An 11,867-nucleotide genomic window follows, 5' to 3' on the forward strand; every position below is an offset into this window, starting at 1 on the left:
TCTTTCCACCTATTCTAAGAACTTGTTTAGACTAGATTGGTTGGATTAGAATTAACTAAAGAACTTATTTTAATTAATTAAAATGGTGAATGTGAATTGCTAGAGCTTGTTAGCATTTCTAAGTACCAACTTAGATAGAATTTAACAAATATCATTTCATACCTTGAATCACATTGCTAATTAGTCTTGCATAGAGTTGGAATATTTTATAAATCTTAATTTTATTTTATTTGATCAATTGTTTACTCAAAATTTCAGTCTTTTACTTGAATTAACCCCCCCCCCCCCTCTTTTGTGATCTCATTTGTACCTTATGCAAAAAGGGTATAAGCATTTATCTCGTGTCTCTGTGGATCGACCCTACTTACCTTGTTTTACATTTTTAATACAAAGTAGTAGTGTTTAAAGAGTTATTTTTACCCCTTTATTTGTTGGCTTTGACACGCCTAACAACCATTTATGAGTTTTGGTTCATTTTGGTCCAATGAATGAGATCTAGTGGTCTTGATTCCATTCCAGGAGCTTTGAGTTATCCCTCTTAGGGTTTCTGATGTTCGAGGTCCATACAGTTGGTATCTTAAGAGTTTAAATCCATCCATGCATGAGTTGGGGCCATTTTCATGATAGTAGAATGTTGTATTTTGAGCTTAGGTTCGTTTTGGGCATGCAAAGTTACCAAGTCAGTGACTTTATGGATTTAGACATGGTTTAGGACTCAGATCTGTGATTTGAACCTTTGGGCTAGGCATTAAGTGCTTAATGGTAAAAGTGGGCTTAATAGAGGAGTATGTTGGGCGTACAAGTCTGTACGCACAACGTACAAGCCATCAAGCGTGTACGCGCAACGTACAGCTGGGTACGCCATGCGTACTTAGTCATAACGGATTTCACATTTGTGGGGCTCAATTTGGGCCATTTCTTGGACCTAATTATTGTGGGCCTTCATGGGCCATCTGAAAGCAGGCTTTTGGACTAAGGAAATTATTAGGCTTTAGGGTAAGGCCCGTTGGAGAGGTCTGGCCCCAATTTGGAAAATTGGGCTTTGGAAAATTATCGGTTAATGGGCCATCAGAATGCAAATCGTATTGGACTAGAAAGAATGGTTGGGCCTTAAGGTAAGGCCTATGTAAGGGGTTTGGGCTCAATTTGGAAAATTGGGCCAATGGTTGATTTATTGGCCTTTGGGCCTTTCTGATTGTAAGTTTGGGTCTTAGATTTAGACAAGGCTAGGCTAGGGGTAAAATGGTCTATTTACCCCAGGTATGGAGTTATGGTTATTGATTAGAACCCAATTGTTAATTGGGTGTTGTTTTCCTATTGATAGTTCGTGGATCTGCCAGCCAGCAGTGAAGAGTGTTTCTGTATGATTCAGCAGTGCGAGGTGAGTCTTCTCACTATATCCATGGGTCGAAGGCACCAATGTCGGCCCATTACGTGTTATATGGTATGCTAGTTGTCTCTGTAATACTTGCATGGAAGACTCCGGAAGGGGGGGGAGCCCATGGCAATTGGATGTCAGACCATGGGGGAAATCCCATGGCATTCCAGGTAAAGACCATGGGGGAGCCCATGGCATAGTTGATAAAGACCATGGGGAGAGTCCATGGCAACTATATATATGTGCATGATAATATGTGGTTGTATGTGGTATCGTATTTTGGGGAACTCATTAAGCTTTGTGCTTACGGTTTTTAGTTTATATTTAAGGTACTCCGGTTTTCAAATTCAAGAGCTCGGTATGATAGCAGAGCACACACCACATGTTTCTGCATTCTATGAATAACTCTGGTATAATGATGTTTTGCTAAATATTGGTTACTCTGGTTTTATGGAAACAATCTGTATTAACGATTTATTAATCTAAATTTTTTTTATGCCACGATTTTCGAGACGTTACACATCAAGATATGAAATTGTTGAGAAACTAAATATATCAGTTGGACTTTTAGACCACATCAATAAAAAGAACGATAAATCCAATAAAATCAATTTTAGCAACCATTTTGGTTTTCACAATTGAAATTACATGCTTCCAGTTAAATATGCACATGAGAGGTAATTATAATCTGATAAAAGAATACTAGAGACGTCAACACCAACATTGGCTTCATAACTAGATACCAACACCACCATCGATACACCACTATCAACATCAGATCAGAACCATAATCTTCTCCCAGTTCAACGAGATACACACACGCACACACAAAGAAACGAATGATGTGAATTTTGTTCTTCTGCAACAAAGACACACATACAAGATAGAAAGGCACACCTTGTTATTTATCTGCATCCACCTTAGCCATGGTTTCGCCGACGGGAGTAGAGTTTAATGTAACTATTTCCCATACCCCTATGAAAAATCAGATTCGTGAATGGTGTCGGCTCAACCAAAATTGAACCAGAGGAGATGGAGATGAACATTGGGAGGAAATGAAGAAGGTCAACAGTGGTGCTTGATGAAGGTTGTCAATGATATTGCTATATTTAGTCATGTATTTTGTGTAATATCTTGTTAATTTTAGATACATTTGGTTCTGATTTGAGATATAAGATACTTAATATGTTTATATTTCATTTTTATAGCGGTGAAGACATTCTCGAGGACAAAGAAATTAAAATGTTGGGCTAGAGGCTAAGAACTAGAAGCAATCATCAAAGAAGAAATTCCATGCAAAAAGTATCTGCCACGACGTGGTCATATACATACCATGACGTGGTGACATGTCAACTCATACAAGATTCCCAGATGCATTGCATGGAAAACTCGGCGGGTACAGGAAACAACACCACGACGTGGTGAGACCTCTACTACAACCTGGTAACATGATTTTTTTGGAAACATTATAAAATTAATTCTAGGTCAGAACCTGGAGGTGTGCTGCGATTTTCTACGACTAAAGATGAACAAAAACCCTTAGAACCCCTAAGGAGGACAGATATCGATTAAATAGCGATATTTGGCGGAGACAATCCTTGATACTATAACGTCATGTTTCCTGCCATTTCTGGGCCATGGGCTGGAAGTCGATTGTGTAAGGATTTGGTCCTTAAGGAGGCAAATTTTAGTCCTTGTGGAAGGAGGTAATGTTGTATAAGATATTTAACCCTTGAATTATGTTTTGGGCCGAAGATAGAAAGGGAAAAGTCATAGGTTGTGTTCTTGCATGAAATATGGATTTTTTTTCGAGAATTTTTTAGTCCAAGATATTTAAATAATATTGTAGAGCTCTTCCATACCTTTCCGTGGATATAAAGAACGTCGAAAATGGAGCTGGAACGAAGAAGTTACGACCATTTTGAAGTATGGACGATTTTTGGGTCAGCCGCGGACACTTGGCCTAGATTGAGTTCGTTGGGCGTACTGAGTATGCCTGAGTACGTTGGGCATAAATTGAGTATGATGGGCATAGCGATCAGTGCCCAAACCCTATTTTCGTGGTTTGACCCCTATTTAAGCTCCTTAACTTCCCCAAGCCCACTCCATTATCAACCTTTACCTCTCTAACACCCTCTCTTATAACCCTAACCCTAGATTGAGAACTATGAGCAAAAATAAGGTGTTTTTAAGTGCTTTGGAGTGTTCTTGGTGCACCATGGAGAAGAAAGAACTCATTGAAGAAGTGTTGGTTGCATTGGAGCTTGTAGATCCAGACTTTGTCCACCTTGATCTTTCTTCTAGAGGTATAAATTTTGAATCTTAATGATGAAATTATCAGATCTAGCTAGTTTTGGGTGTTATGAGCTTTGGGTTACTTTAAGTGCATAAAGTTTAGATCTTGAAAGTTTGCAACCTTGTTATGTATAAGGTTGGAAACTTTATCCATTTAAACATCATTTTGATTCAGATATTGAGGTTTGAGACTTGTACTTAATGGATTAAGTTGAAAAAGATCCATTTTTGGGTCCCTTTGAGACTTAAAGACTAGATTTTTTTTATTGGGACCATTCTAATGGATAAAGTTAGAAACTTTATCCATTATGGAACTATTATGAACCAGAAAAATGTGATCTTGGCCCTTACATCCCTTCCATACAAGAGTTGTGATGTCTTAATGGGTTAAGAACTTAGGGTTTTGGTCATTAAGCACTTTATAGCCATGCAAAGTCATGAAGTTGGAAACTTTATGACTTAGGATATCATTATGGGCTTGCATCTGAATTTTGGACGTAAGGGCTTAACGGAATAAGCTCTTAATGAAGTTTTGGGATTGGGTTGTGTATGATGGGTGTACCTGGCGGTACGCTAGGCGTACTCTCTTGGTACACAATGCGTACTCTGTTGGGAAGGAAATATTGACTTTTAGACCTTGAATGTTTACTTTGACTTTAACCAGGGTTGACCAAGCTTGACCTAAGGGGATTTTAGTTAATTTGATTATAGTTTGAGACTTGGGTTCATGTTAATTGTATAGGTGACCGGTAAAGACTTCTTTTAGAGTAGTGCTCGATGCAGCTATTCTTTCAGACTGTGAGGTGAGTTTCCTTACTGTGCTTAGTGGGTCGAAGGCACCAATGTCGGTCCATGGTTTGATATGTTAGTATGCTAGTTGTCTACGTGACTCTTGCATGTGTTATGTGTATATGTTTACTGGGCGGGGCTCAATGCCGGGCGGGGCTCGATGACTGTTTTGTATGCTATTATCTTTGTGATTATAACATTTGTTTATATGATTATATGTTTATATGTGTTGGATTAGGTGTCTAAGCCCATAACTATGATTGGTATGTACTTGATTTGATAGTTGCATGGTCCTTTTGGGTTGCCTTCACCATAGCAACTTGACAGGATGACTTTTTGGAGAAAGAGGTTAATAAATGATTTATTAATATATTATAAGAATAATATATTAATTACAAATCATATTATTTAATTACTATTTAATCAGAAATTAATTTGATATTAATTTTGGGATTAAAGGAACTAATTAAAAGAACGGGGGCTAATTTTTCAAATCATTGATAGTTGTAAAGTTGGGTTGATGGGCTCTTTTAGGAGGAGTGGACAAAATCTATAGCAGGCCCTATAGAATTTCGTCCAAGTCTTCTATTACACCCCCAAACCGAGACGGCATAAACGTTCGGGGGTGGAGGACTGTTGGATATAGTGTCTAAGTCCATAACTATATTTGGTATGTACTTGACCCGACCCGACATGGTCCATTTGGGTTGCACTTCACCCGAACAATTTATGGATAATCTTTTGAGAATAGTATAAGTTATGATTTATTAATATATTATAAGTTCTAATATATTATATGAAATCATATTATTTAATTAGTATTGATCTATAATTAATTTAGAATTAATTTACAGATCAAAAGTATGACAAATTAAATATGGGCTCTTGTATTTATATAGTGTGGGCTAATGCTTATTTGGAATGGGCTAGGCTTGCATGGAAAGTCCATGGATACTCCTTGGAGCTTTAACCCATGGATCTCATGGAAATGAAAAGACATGGGTATTAGGGTTTACATGGATGTAACCCTAATCCACCACACTATATAAAGGAGGCTTTGGTTCTTGAAATCAGACTAGTTGTGGTGAGTATACTAAGAGGGCCGATTTCAAAAAAGGTTGTGACTATTCTCTCAAGTTTCCAAGTTTGTGGTGATTTGTGACTTCCATTTGAGGCATCCACACTATTGGTTCTAGGCTCTCAAACTCCAAGCAATCAATTACAACTACAAGGTAAGTAATTCTACTAGCTTTATTTGATTCAAGTACCCCATGCCATGCTAGTTAGGATAAGAACCTTAGAAAAAATAATTATTTGCTTGTATCTTAGTCAAACATAGATCCAAGGTTTCTAGGGTTGCATGTATACCATAGGAGTGTTAGAATGCTCAAAACCCATCAATGGTATCAGAGTGTAGGCTTGTTTACTTGATACTTGATGCAAAGTACTTGAAAATCGAAGTTTTTGTTCACTGCACGTATGAACTCGCCGAGTCCATGGTGGGACTCGACGAGTCCATGAAGAAATGCATGCTACTCGTCGAGTCTGTTCATGCACTCGACGAGTAGAGGCTGCAGTGTCCAGATTTTCGAGTTTTGCTGCTGGAAATGGACTAGAAACATTACCCTAAACTGTTTTGGTGTTATAAAACTTGTTTTAGATGGTGTAATGTTTATTCTAATCCATTTTCAATGGCTATTATCAAAAATTACAAGTTTTATATAAGTTATTTATGATTCTTGAAATTATTGATAATCATGTTCTTGAACTTATGAGACTAGATGATCATAGGAATTGTTTGTAACCTCCTTGGTAGTTTAATTGTTGATCATTATGTGTTTTAATGGAGTCCATAACTTGTCCTCAAGTTATGGAAAACCAAAGGTCACACTTTAATTAAAAACCATTATAAGAACACATGAGTTATAAAAATGAAGAGTCTTTATTTTAATACTCAATTAACTCATAAGTTATGAGAAATGTAAAGTTTTGAAAGTTTACAAAACTTGCCCTCAAGTTTTGGAACAAGTAAAGTCATATTAAAACTTTAGTTCCAACCCTTAGAATTTTAATTATTAAAATTCAACCCTTATACTTTATAATATTATAAGTTAATAATATATATATGTATAAGAATAAAGTCGTCTTACCATTAGTAGGCCTCATTCACGAAGCCGGTCTATAAGGGGGGTATAAGGTTGTTGCCTATAAAATGGCAACTTAATGAGTGTCCATTCTCACCCACCGCTTCCTTGATCGGTGGAGGGTCGTTAGCCGAAAAGGTAGGACAATGACTATAATTCTCATTTAAGTATGATGAATATACTAAAGTAACTAAACCTTATTAAATTCCCAATCTTAGTTACTTTAGCAAAATGTGAATAAGGTGCTAATCCGTGAAATTACACTTTGCACTTTGATTAAGTCGTTAGTGGAGCGTGTGTGGTTAACCGGCACACTAACCTGGACTTATCAAGGTAGGCAAAGAGTGACTTAATGTTTATCATAGTATCGATGGAGTGTGTGTGGTTAACCGGCACATCGATTGAGGGGTAATACATTAAGGGTACCAAGTAATTTGCATGGTTACTTCACACCTTGTTTTGTGATCCTCGACATCCCAGTCACAAAACTTGAAGGGCACACTCGAGATTGAAACATGCCATTGAAAAAGTTCAATGAATCTCAAAGAATCTAGGAGTTTCTAAACCAATTAAAACCTAATTAAATATTTCGTTTTTCATGGTGGAAATTGGTGAATCGTCATTCACCTACCTTCAAATATCTTATAGCTTAGATTACGGAATCCCTCTTCTAAGTTATAAAATATTGTGTTGGGTCCTAGCCTTAATATTATATTTGGGTGTTTTATTAAGGACTATCTTTATATCTAATCTAATCTACTCTTTCTTCCTTTCAGATGTCTTCCAATAACAATGCTTCTGGCTCAAACCCTACTGGCTCCTTCTCTCTCATGAATCTTTGTGGGAGAGTCATCTTTGATGGATCCAACTTTACAGATTGGATCAGAAACATCAGGATGGTCACTCGGTATGAGAACAAAGAATATGTTCTTGACAAGGAGCTGAAGGTACCCGAGCAAACTGCTACTCCTGAAGAGCTTGCTGAATATGAGGTACATGAAAGAGAAGCTACAAAAGTAGCATGCATCATGATGGCCACCATGACAGTCGAGCTCCAAAAGTCCTATGAGGACTACTATCCTTTTGAGATGCACCAGGACTTGATGGACCGCTAGCATCAAAGTGCTCGTCAAGAGCGATATGAAATAATCTCCTCCATGATAACAAACCGAATGAAGGATGGTGAACCCATCATGGGCCACATGCAGAAAATGAAAAGGTATGTGGACCGTCTAATGAAGCTGAATGTGAACTTCCCCGAGGAGTTAGCAATAGACATCATTTTGCACTCCTTACCATCATGTTATGATCAATTCTGCATGACATATCACATGAACAAAGAAGAAGTCACCCTTAGAAAACTTCAAGGACTCTTGAAGACCGCCGAAAGTGGTCTAAAGGGTAAGTCGGTTGTTACCACTCCTACTCCTACTCCAACTACGACCAATGTCTTGGCAATCGGGCATGGCAAAGGGAAGAAGGGAAAGAACCCTTCTAAGGGTACCAAGGGTAAGACCCTTGAAGGCTCCTCTTCAAGCAAAACCAAGAAAGGTTTTGTCACTCCTTCTGCTAACCCTAATGAGGCTGAATGCTTCTATTGCCATGAAAAGTCGCACTGGAAGCAAAATTGTCCAAAGTACCAGCAGGATTTGAAGGATGGGAAAGTAAAACCCAACCATGCAGGTATATACACTATATTGACTAATAACTCACCTCATTCTAAGTCTTGGGTCCTTGATATAGGTTGTGGTATTCACATATGTTCTGATTTGTAGGGACTAAGAAGAAGTGAGAATGTGGAGCAGGGAAAGATAAACTTGATCATGGGAAACAGGAAAGCTTCACCTGTCACCAAGATAGGAGTTTATTCTTTATTGCTAAATAGTGGGTTTACATTAGATTTGAATAAATGTTATTATTCGCCAGAAATGGCAAGAAATGTTATTTCCTTTCATGCATTATATAAACAAGGTTTTACCTTTTATTTTGATAATATTAATGGTGGTATTAATGCTTTCTTTAATAATGTTCTTTATTTTAAAGCATTACCTTGTGATGGTGTGTATGAAAATGTATCTGTTGTAGATAAACTAGGAAATAATGTATTGTGTATTGACTCTTCCACTAGCTTAGATAAAGCATCTTTATGGCATTGTCGTCTTGGACATGTAAGCAAGAAACGCATAGGCCAACTCCAAAAGGATGGAGTTTTGGAGTCATTTGACCTAAAGTCGGATGATAGTTGTGAATCTTGTTTGCTTGGTAAAATGACAAAGTCACCTTTTACTGGCACTTGTGCTAGGGGTGAAGGTTTGTTGGACCTCATACACACAGATGTGTGTGGACCCTTCAGAACCGCCACAAGAGATGCTAATCACTTCTATGTGACTTTTACTGATGATTTTAGTAGATATGGATATGTCTACTTAATCAAGCATAAGTCAGAAACCTTTGAAAAGTTCAAAGAGTTTAAGCAAGAAGTGGAGAATCAGTTGGGCAGGAACATTAAGATGCTTCGATCCGATCAAGGTGGTGAGTATCTTAGTTCAGAGTTCCTCGACTATCTCAGGGAATGTGGGATGATCTCACAATTGACACCTCCTAGGACACCTCAGTTGAATGGTGTAGCTGAGAGACACAATCGGACCTTGTTGGACATGGTTCGTTCCATGATGAGTCAAGCTTCGCTACCAATCTCATTTTGGGGGTATGCCTTAGGGACTGCCGCCCATATCCTTAATCTAGTCCCTACAAAGAAGGTTGCCAAAACACCTCACGAGATGTGGACTGGAAAAGTTCCCTATCTAGACCACATCAAGATTTGGTGTTGCGAGGCTTTTGTGAGACGCGAGACTCACGATAAGCTCGAACCCCGAAGCGAGAGGTGTATTTTCATCGGCTACCCACATAAATCCTTTGGTTACATCTTCTACAGACCCAGTGATAATGTAGTCTTTGTAGCAAGAAGAGGAGTCTTTCGAGAGAGAGAGAATTCATAAGCCAAGGAGACAGTGGGAGGCAAATTGACCTTGAGGAAATTCAAGAGTCAAGTGGTGAAGGAACCTCAACCCCTAGCCCTCAACCTGAGGAGGAAACTCCTGTTGAGCCGACTGAAGAATCTGTGTCTTTGAGGCGTTCCACAAGGGTTAGGAATGCACCTGAGCATTACTATGGTTTCCATATTACTACGGAAGGTGAGACACTTATCAGTGATGAGACACTGGTGAGTCTGGATGAGCCTAACAGCTACATGAAAGCCATGGCAGGCCCTGAGGCTGCTAAATGGAAAGAGGCTATGGATAGCGAGATACAGTCCATGTATGACAATCAAGTTTGGAACTTGGTTGACAATGTACCTGATCGTAAGACAGTTGGCTGCAAATGGATCTTCAAGAAGAAGACCGACATGGATGGTAATGTACACACTTACAAGGCACGACTGGTTGCAAAGGGTTATTCTCAAACTCCGGGAGTTGATTATGATGAGACCTTTTCACCAGTGGACAATATTAAGTCTATTAGGGTTCTGTTAGCCATTGCTGTATTTAATGACTATGAAATATGGAAAATGGATGTCAAAACTGCTTTCCTTAATGGAAAGTTGGCTGAAGATGTTTACATGGTTCAACCAGAGGGTTTTGTTAGCACAGAGTACCCTAATAGAGTGTGTAAGCTTGTGAAATCCATCTATGGATTGAAACAAGCACCACGGAGATGGAATCTTTGCTTTGATGAGAAAGTCAAAGAGTTTGGCTTTTCGAGGAGTGAAGATGAATCGTGTGTTTATGTCAAGGCTAGTGGGAGTATAGTTAGCTTTTTGGTATTGTATGTGGATGACATACTACTCATAGGAAATGACATCCCAACCTTGCAGGAAGTAAAGTCCTGGCTTGGTAAGTGTTTCGCTATGAAGGACCTTGGAGAAGCTGCCTATATCCTAGGGATAAGGATTTTGAGAAACAAGAGTAAAAGACTAATTAGACTTAGTCAAAGCACCTATGTGGACAAAGTGTTGAAAAGGTTCAACATGCACAATTACAAGAAAGGTGAGTTACCTATCCAGTGTAATGCCAGACTGAGTAAAACTCAGAGTCTGAGTACAGAGGCTGAGATAGCTGATATAAGTCGAGTACCATATGCTTCCGCTGTAGGCTCGATCATGTATGCTATGACCTGCACTCGACCTGATGTTGCCTTTGCTTTAAGCATGGTCAGCAGATATCAGGGGAATCCTGGCAAGGCTCACTGGACAGCGGTAAAGAATATTCTTAAGTGCCTGCGAAGGACTAAGGACTGGGTCCTTACCCTTGGTGGGAGTGATGACTTGAGAGTTGTAGGATATAGTGATCCTAGCTTCCAGACTGACAGGGATAATTTCCGCTCTCAGTCGGGTTGGGTCTTTACCTTAAACGGAGGGGCAATTACTTGGAAAAGTTCCAAGCAAGATACAGTGGCGGATTCCACTTGTGAATCAGAGTACATAGCAGCAAGCGAGGCAGCAAAGGAGGCTATATGGCTAAAGAACTTCATCGGAGACCTTGGAGTTGTACCAGCTATAAAGGAGCCAATGGAGATTTTCTGTGACAACAATAGTGCGGTTGCCTTAGCCAAGGAACCAAGAGATCATGGGAGATCCAGACACATTGACAGAAAATATCACTTCATCAGACATCGAATAGAAGAAGCAATCCTCGTGGCAAAGAGGGTATCATCGGATGAGAACCCAGCAGATCCCCTCACGAAGGGACTGACTCGGGTTAAGCATCTCCAGCATGCTCGGAGCATAGGGCTGAAGGATGATATTAGTTTTAGTAGTTAGATAATCTTGAAATTTGTAATATGTAATTGACATTTGATGATAAATAAAAGTTGTTATTTATAAGTAAAGTGTTGCTATCTCTTGTCAATCGTTTACTATTATTTCTTTTTGCATGTTTTAACTTCCAGAATAATTATGTTATGGTATATATCATATTATTCAAACACTCCACAGTCGGTCATATGTTGGAAGTAGATATGAATCAAGACTGTCATGGGTTGGCTTGTAGAGGTTTAAAATGTTAGACAAAGCGGGGCTACAACACTCATGAGTGCTCATAAGTTCTGAGTATTGGATTCAACCCACGCTCACTGGTATCACTTCATGGAATTTAATCTCGAGTGATCGTGAGACGGTAATATCATATAAATCTTCAAACCTAGAGATATGAATTGTTGCCTATGAGTTGGTTATGAATTGATTGCACGAAAACGCATTGGTA

Source organism: Lactuca virosa, chromosome 1 (assembly GCF_052849685.1).
Source record: "Lactuca virosa cultivar CGN04683 chromosome 1, Lactuca_virosa_CGN04683_v6, whole genome shotgun sequence".
In the NCBI taxonomy this organism is placed as follows: Eukaryota; Viridiplantae; Streptophyta; class Magnoliopsida; order Asterales; family Asteraceae; genus Lactuca; species Lactuca virosa.